A 9,792-nucleotide genomic window follows, 5' to 3' on the forward strand; every position below is an offset into this window, starting at 1 on the left:
ACAGATATCCCTAAAAACCTTAAAATTATGTGAAGTCACTTATGAGAGTGACTACCTATTATATATAATTAGGCAGATAATTATTTGTCTGCCTAAATTTGCACATCAAGACCTTATTTGTCTAGTCTGATAATCCCCATATGTTCCCTCAGTGAAAAATAAAATGCTGTCATCTTGGGTAGGAATTGTAATTTTTTTCCTCAATAAATTAGATGACTGAAATTCACCTGTTAATTGCTTGAATATTCATGTCTGAAGACTATTTGTTTACATTTACATACACTGCAGGCAGGAATTGACAGTAAGCTGCAAGTGAATCAAGAACCTGTATAAATGATGCCAATATTCTTATTTTCCTTTGAAACAAGAAGTGCTTTCTAACCAGTACCTAGGCATTGCTTATGGTACATGACATAAATGACAATCTTGTTCTCATATTTGTTATACACTTTTCCTAACTTATAGCAGGATTTAAAAAAAAAGAATAAAGCTAGAAACAGCTCAGCTTTCCCTAGGAGAGAAAATTTTTTTCCATTTGAATAGTAATAGGAGACGCTATAAACTTTTTTCTTCAATATTTGATTGCTTCTTCTTGCCTTTTGAAACTGTGAGTTTTATTTGTCAGCTATATACATTAACACATAATGATGTGCAGAATAAATTCTATTTGGTTAGCAATTCCTAGAAGCTTTGATTTATCACTGTATGTATTAACTCTATAGCCTCACATTAGTAACACAATAAAGTTGAAAAGACGCCTTCAAAATTCCTTCTACCCTCCACTTTTTACAGGAAACATCAAAGTATATAGTTTATATCAGACATCCTCCACAACTTCTTCAAATTTCTGATCATTTTACACTAAGACATAGTGTAATGGGCTGTGCCAAAATTGGGGTTTTTTTGTAATTGGGACAGTAGTGAACAGAATAATTCTTGAAGCAACATGCACAGATATAATTTTCCATAGATATACCAATGGCAAAGATCAGGCACTGATGAACAGAAAAATATTAAATTCAGATTGCTTGCTTGAATATGAAGCCCTTGATCCTCTGCCTAAACCTGAAGAATCAAGAACATCTACTGTAAGCCTCAGCAGGAAGTTTAGGGAGAGAAAGAAAGCAAGCGTGTTCAGAAATCTAGAAAAGACCTTGCCTGGCCTAATGCAGAAATCTTCTTTAGACAATTTCTATCACAAAAGTTCTTGTTTATTTCTACCAACTATACAAGAAGTAAAAAAAATTGCTCAAAAAGGTGTATTTATATTGCAGACACCTAAAGTGGGTGCAATCAACCTGATCTCAGGCATACAAGCAACATCCTGGACATTTAAAGAAGACTTCAAATTCTCAGACGACAACTATATAAATGGATTAATAGAAACCCTCATTCATAGCCACTTTTTCAATCTTTCAGGAGTCATATCACCTCAGAGTCACTGTAGAATGACTCCATGATATGAACTGTAGCATTTAAAAGATGTCTTCTCCTCAAAGATCTGGAGCCTTTTTTGATAAACTATTGGCTGTTGAAGGAAAAGTTCTTCTGCATAGGCAACAATAATTCTCAGACTTTTTAAACTGATTAAATAAAATTGTGTAAATGTAAATTATTAAGTGAAGTTTCCATTCATAATGAGCACCACTAATGATCTAGCTATTGACACTGAATTTTGCAGTTTAACCTGTCTGAACATTTTTCTTTTGTATTTCTTTAAAAATAATCTTTTCCTGAGGCATGCATAACAATGCAAGTGTATATGGATACACATTACTTGTGTGCACAAACATATATGTATGTTATTATTTGCACCTGTCTTCCCAACTGGACAATTTTGGCTATTTAGGAAATTGGAAAAAATTAATCCTATTGACTGTTTAACTTATTAAGAAAAAAATACAATTTCTACCCAGAATCTTTTTCACTCAGGACTGAATACCTGCATGCAGAAATCATATGAATATGCTGTGCACATATCAAATATCTTAGAGGTTTATAAATATCATTAACACAGATAAATTGCGATTTTGTGATTCAGAAAATGAGAGGCAGTGTGGAAAAGATGTCTGAAAAGCACTAATGACATAGTCAGTAAAACAGAGACCAAATGCTGGGAGTGCTTAAAACTGATGGTGCAGGAAAATAAGCATTGATGGAAAAGGTCTACAACTAAAACACTTTCTCCCACAGTAGTTTGTAGATTGTTGGCCTTTTCTATTGATTTTTCTGTTTCTTTGCTGTTAAACAGGGACTGAAAGTTTCATTTGCACATCCCATTAGATACTATCTCCAGGTGCCTTTCAAATCAGTGTGCCTTCAGAAACACATTATTCCAAGTTTTCAAGCATACTGGGGCTTTACAATCTGAACTAAACTCACTTGAAAGGGTCATAAGAATACCAATAAGAATACTTGTAAATTTGTGATTCTGACAATTGCTGGTTATAATTCACGAGAATTATAAATCTGTAAAGGTAGACTGTGGTCTCGACAGTTAGCATATATATTCAATGCAGCATAGATTGGGAATGGTGATCAGAGAAAAACATAAGTTTTTCTTATGTATGTATGTATGTATCTATCTATCTGTCTGTCTCCTGGATTTTTTACTTTGACTTCAGCTAATAGAAGCAATAAACTCTGACTCATCTGAAAGCTTTACCTAGAAAATTCCATTCTAAACGAATCATTCAGGTGCTCACACGATGTGAGTCTTATCATCAGGCTGGAAATTTCATTCCATGAATCATGTCAAACTGTTCAAGTAAAAGGAATGTAATGTATAATGTTTCCAGGTATTCAAAGTAGCTGTGCTTCTTCACATGAGACAGCTACAAATGAATTCTTATGAGCAAAAACCAGGCCAGCTGTTATTCATGCTAATTGCTAACATCATTCCAAACAACAAATATATTTGAGTAAATCATAATGGTTTTCTGGAAAAATCGCTTATGTAAGAACAGGTGAAGTTTCCCTCATGATAATATTTCAGTCCAGTTTCTCAAGGCTGTACAGTGTACCAGAAAAGTACTAAGATTGGTTATTTTATCGTGGCCTCCTGAATGTCAGTAACAGTCTACACCTCAAAAAAAAAAAAAAAAAAAAAGAAAAAGACACTAGTTGCCAACATTGCTCAGATCATAAGATCATACACACTTTGGGAATATTGTTTTCATAGATATATAAAATAATGTTAAAAACACCAACCCCACCCTGTAAATTCCAAAGCACTCTTACTATAATTTTGAGCTAATTTTATCATTCATCTGGAAAATATTTCCCTTTCCTACAATTTGTTTATTCAGAGTTTATCTTAGGGGACAGTGCATGGAATCAGTGTGCTGTGCAATAACTAGCTGACTGCATGATCTAATTAACATTAATTTGTTATTTCTTTCCTTCTATTTTTGTCATGGTTGTTCCTCGTATTTTCACTTACTGCAGATAAACTCCTCAGAGCAGCATCTGTGGCATCTTCCGTGTTCATGATTCATCTATTACATACAGCTGCCAAACTTTATAGGACTTAGCTGTCATTGATTTGAGTAGTGAAAACCAAAAAGAAGTCCATCTTAGTATCAAATTAAAATAATCAGACATGAGAAAGGAGTAAAAAATGAGAGAAAAAGATTCATTCATTCATTTTTACCTTGAAGGCACAAAGTCTTTTTATAAACAGATGGAACTGATGCTATAGATACAGTATAAAGCTTTGTTGGTTTTTTCTGGAAAATGATGCATTTGTTCCTACTATGTTTAATTCATCAGAGAACCTATATCAGAAGAAACCAAATATAAGTGCTTCAGTGCTGAAAGATCTCTGTTAATTCATTGATAACCAAATATGGAAGACAGAAAACATTAAGTACTATAATTTAAAATGTTCCAATATGCCTTTTATAGAAAAAGTAATTGCATGGATGTTAAATATTCACACTGCAAAGCAGTTTTGAAAAATTGCCCATCCTAAATTTGTCCCTCACCAAATTTCTATTTTCTAACATTACAACACTGTCCAAGAAATACTTAAGTTTGACTTGTTCTTTGATATTAATGCAGGCTATAAGAAAACCATGTCAAAGAATCATCAAGTTTATTTTTCAGTCTTGCAACAAGATGACTGCTCTATTGAGACTGTGGTGACCTCACTGTGACTATTCAATGAGTCTGTCATGCTTCACAGTGAAGCTTTTTACTTTATGCTAATCAGCATTCATTATTTGCAATTAAAAACATGTGCTTTTATCATTTCACAAACATTTGATTGTGACAGCTAACTCAATGCTGGCTTTGTCTCCAGTTTAAAAGAAGAAGTGTAGACCAATTGAATCAGAGATATTGTGATAACATAAAATTACTATTGCAGATATAGAGAACTATCCTGCTGCAATGTTAAGGGAGCCATGTAGGTCACACTGTTGAGAGGGTTTAGATCTTGGCACAGTAATGTCATATAGCTCTGAAATTCTACAAACTCTGGTCTCTTTTATCTAAGCGGTCTCTATAGTGATCCATCATGCTGATGTTAAACTTTTTATAGTTTTTCAAAGAAAAGCACTTATTCATCTAACAAATTACATCATTACACTTTGAGAGCATGAAAAAGCTTTATTAAAGAATTTCTATATTTTATTTAAAGAAATCATTAGGAAATAAAAAAAATGTTAGACATATTTAAAACATTTCTTTGCTGGAACAATTTATACATGTGATCCTATTTTCTTTGTAGACATTTATGAATTATTTTCTGTTTTTCCATTTCACTTATAAAACTAAATTTTAGGCAGGAAATGTCATTTTCTGATGTCCTTAACTTCTTCACTGTCAGTGGGTGATGCCAGATAGTTTCTGAAATGTTCAACATTGACACAAGTTCTATTATATTCCTCTTCATCTCTTCATATTCACATGAATGAATGTGAATGTAATAATGAATGCATATGAATGTAATAATGCCTACAAGGTATTTTAAATTTCAAGATTGTCTGTCAGCTAGTTCAAGTAACCAGTTAGTTTTTCAAAGATTACCTTCTGCTTCATTGGATTTGAAGTCTACAATCTCCCTCCTTTCTAGTGTTTTGCAAAGATACTAGCATGGCTGAAAATCAGTGAAATAGACAATATAGTTTATTCCAATCACAGGAAGAGGCTGCAGGTGGACATATTTTACAGACCAAGGAAATTCCCTGTTTCTATATTCAGTGTTCATGCAGTCAGTATTACACCAGTCTGTAGTTAGCTGAATAAAAATCAGCGCAAACATTTTCTTTTAGTTGTGAATAATTCTAATGTTGAAATTGGTATATATCACTGGAAATAAAATGCCTATCATTTTGAAAAAGTGGATTTTTATACATATTTTTGTTGTCAGATATGCCAGAAAAGCAAAAGCAAAACTCAAACTTGCTAAACTGAGTTTTTCTGTTTTGTTTTAAAGACCCACAGAGACTCAGTGGGACAATCCTCTGTGAACTGTAGCAAGCTGTTAGGTGAATACCTGCCTGAAACCAAAATTCCAGAATCTTAGTAAAAATATTCTGCTGCGGCAGCACTGAAAGGCATGTTGTCACTTTAAAAAAAAATTCAAAACTCCTTTGTTCTTTTTTACTTTAATTTAACAAATTGTTTTGTCCTAAGGCAAATAAATTAACAATTGAAGACACCTAATGAGACCCTGCAAAGTGGTTGTTTTGAGATGGACATAAACTGCTACCCACAAGTCTTTTTTAAACTTCAGCCAATATTTGAGAATAAGTGCCAACTGGTAATTATCCAGTTTCATCAGTCCAAATGTTCTTTCCATTAGTTTGTTAAATACGACCAATATTGGCTTCATGCAATCTAATATTGTTTCAATGATTCTCTGAAAACACTGTGTCCAACAAGACACTTCATGAATCCTAACAGCAGTGGAAAAATTTGCCATCTTTTTTCATTGATATACGTGTTTCACAAGTGATCTTTCAAGATCTTTAATAGTATTTAATTTGTACATAGAACATACACTAAAAATTTTTTGTTAAATTGTTTTCTTAAGAAGAAAGTATGGTAAAAGAATAATGTAAGAATAGAGAAAATCATTGTAAAGGGTTAACATATTGATATAGGAATATATGAGCCACAGCATGGTTGCCCAGACCAAATCATTAAATGAAATAATTTTAGACAAGCACAGTCCAGGAAAGACATGGATTTATTCACTGAGTTCTACTGATTACAAAAAGCATTTTCTGTCAAAAAAAGATCTCATAAATATTATTTAATTAACCAAAAATGTTTGCATTTTTGTCATTTTTCCCAAATTTGTCTCAGCTAGTAGCTAATCAAATGCAAAAATTACCCCCATGGCTGTCCAGAAGATTTTGTTCCATCATTTCAGTTGATGATTCATGCTTTAATGACCCCCATGCTGCATGAATGTGCTTCAGAACTAGCATGGGTCTCTCATCATAACAGAGTGAAATGGCTTTCTTCATCATCAGTGCTGTGTATGGCCAATAATCACAGAAGTCTTCTACTCAGTTCTGTTCTTCCACAGAACCCTGACCCAAATTTAAAGTCTTACTATTTGTTCTCTAAGGAAGTTCATGTAACCTATTTTTCATCACATTAATCCCCCTTTAGGCTCTAAAAAAATCTAAATACTGCGTTTACTCTATTTTTCTATAGTCGTGACAGATATTATAGCCACGAGGAAGAAAGAAGAAGATAGAAAAGAGGAATCAAACAATCCACTCATTACTTCCGAGTAAAGAAAAATCAAATTGCACCATAAGAAAAAATTTGAAACTTAGATGGCAACAGGGAGCTAGTGTGAAAAAAAATCTGAGGATCCTGTGAGAGGAAGAAATACATATTACCAGTAGCTTTTCTATAGAGACAGTGCAATCATAGTGGCACTGCAGATGACTGCTGCTAGGAGACTTCTTCAAGCCTGAAAAATGTTAGATTTTCAGTAGATTTTCTAACTGCATTGTGTGGACATGATTGTATCTGTTTTATTTTGCTACTAGTTGATCTGGGAGGAAGGGGTTTGATTTTAAAAGGGTAAATTTTAACAAATTAAGGATATTGGTTAGGATATTGTGATGAGATTTCTGGTGGGTTTCTTGGGCCTTGTACCCTCTCTCTTGGGCTGTTTCTGAATAGAGTGAAGAGTAGACAGTGTAAGGATCTATAGACATGAACTGTACCCCACAATTAAGGGAACTGGCCTTCTCAAATCTTTCCTATATCACACATCAGAAAGTATCTTCACTTATTGGGCATGCCTGCCCAACCTGTGACACTCCAAGAGAACAAAGTTCCAAATTTAGTCTGACTACTGAGTCTTCGGGAGTCTATAAAGCAAGAAGCAGCCTGCCTATGAAGCTATGAATAGTGGTTTGGAAGGCTCTTAACACATGGTGTCCTTCCTGGCCTGATTTTCCAGGAAAAAAATTATTGACTACCAGATGCTCACTTTAAAGTCCCTGATGTTAAACTTATCACTTGTCTCTTTAAAATAAATTTGAGGAAGGGGATTCTACTCAAGTACAGGCGGGAGTAAACAGAACATTGTACACAGAAAAGGTAAAGGAGGTGGTGAGAAGAGGAGTCAACAGCAGGAATTAAATGAGATCATTTTATGAGCCCACAGCTATCCACCCAGGCTAGACAAGTTAAAAGGCAACACTCAGGCAGACCATCAGCTCATCCAAACATAGTCCCTCAAGCGTAAAGAATAACTTTACATCTGGCCTGTGGGAAGTGAGCTGTTGCAAAAAGGCAAGCAATTCTTTTGAAAATCTATGTAAATGCACTTTAGGTATCTAACTTAGGAAAGAGGAGTCTGGGTCTAAAAATTACCTGCTGTCCTCTTTAGAAGGTGGTGTCTCTAAGGTAAAAAAAATACTTCCAGTGTTTTCCTGTGAACTTGGATGCTGTTTTAAAAGAACAATGGACATATATTTAGCCACCTCCTTGTCACTAAACAAACAACTATTTGGATTGGGTTTTTTTTAACTAAACGATGGCAGAATAGAGAAAGGGTTATCAGCCCAATGTCATCTGTCCATTTCAACTGAATTTTATAGTAGAAAATATTTTTACTCCTAGTGAAACCCTCTCCATATCACTGTCAGTACATAGTTGATAACTGATAGTTGCAAAATTTATTAATCCCAGAATAATTCTGGGGAAAAATAATAAATCCTAATGTAAGTGGTATAGCTTCTTACAGTTTATAAAATATAGTTGTTTGTGATGTCTGGGGATTGGACTCAAGAGTCCCTTAGGTGTCTTCCAAACCTTTCTTCTTCAGGAATCACTTTGCCAGCACACAAAGACCCCAAAACTAAATAGGACCCTGGTATGTTCCCATTCCCTAGCCACACCTTAGCTTCCTCATCATGTGCATTTTCTTTCCAGGTAAGCCAGAACCATGCCTGCTGTTCAGAATAGAGTTTTATCTTATGAATACATGTTGTCTTGCTTGTTGTTTTCATCTGTGGAAAGAATCACTCAGATAAAAGAGATTCAAGACTATCCTATATATTCTCTGTTCTCAAGGTGAAAAAATATTGGAGCTAATACAACGAACAATATGCTTGGAAAATGAGCATATTTGACATTAAACAAACAGAAACAGAAGCAAACATTTCCTTTTTCTTTTTTTTCCCTGCTCACAAAAAGACCTCCAAATTTGGTTTACTGGGTGAGTGAAAAACAGATAGGATATTTATTGTCACCACTAAAAAAGTGTTTCTTCCACTGATTTTGTTTTCATTACTGTCAGCAAGATCAGGGGATTTTGTAGGTTTTTTGGAATTGCCTTAATCACATCTGTGAAACAAATAGAAATATTTACTTTTGGGTCTGATTTGTTAGTTACTCTTTCTTTACTTTCTGGGAATGAAGTACTACATATCTTTGTTCTATTTGACAAAATTAAAAAAAATATATCCCTTAATCAATTATCTCTTTTTTAAAGTCATAATCAAAGCTCCATGAATTCTCCTGCCTGGAAGAATTAAATCTCAGGCTATAAAGAATAATTAGCTCAATTTTATCACACATACGTGAGATCCCAAAGCATCAATTATCTTCTCTGTCCTGAAATACACTGAAACATCACACATAGAAGTTGTCATTAACACCTCCTGCTGTTGCTGTGAATTGCTTCAGCCCCACCATATGCAGTATGGTAAAGTTTTGAATTAAGATCTACATGAGCAGTACAAGCTTTGAAGACAGATCCAGATCTCTTGTCTTCAGGCAGCACCCTCATTTAACATTGTTGTATGCCATTTGCCTTAGAGTATGACCTTCAGTGATTACTCTTCTTGGATACTGATAGAGATGGCCTAGTATCCATACAAAAATATGTAGGTTTCTCCTTAGACTATGATAAGTTTTCACTTGTGGAGGAAGAAAGTCTTTTATTTCTGGAAATATAAAAGAACAAAAATTCCCCTTTTAATACAAATTAATATCTTACTATCACAAAATTTGTTAATAAGAATAAAAACTACAAGTACAAGGCAGGAGCAAATAACCACCAAAATCCTGATTACATGAATATGAAAATATACATATACATATACGTATGCCTGCACACTATCAATCATTCCAGCACTGCCACAGTACTGGAAACTAGGCATAGAATTTCCTGCAAAATACAAGGCAAGTATTCACTAATGCCACTTGCATCAGCCACACTCTTTAAAGGAGTAAATTTTTTTACTTCAGCAACAATCACACAATATATAACAGATATATGATTGCATGAGTGAAAAGCACATGCCTGTT

This window comes from Zonotrichia leucophrys, chromosome 1 (assembly GCF_028769735.1).
Source record: "Zonotrichia leucophrys gambelii isolate GWCS_2022_RI chromosome 1, RI_Zleu_2.0, whole genome shotgun sequence".
NCBI classification, from domain to species: Eukaryota; Metazoa; Chordata; class Aves; order Passeriformes; family Passerellidae; genus Zonotrichia; species Zonotrichia leucophrys.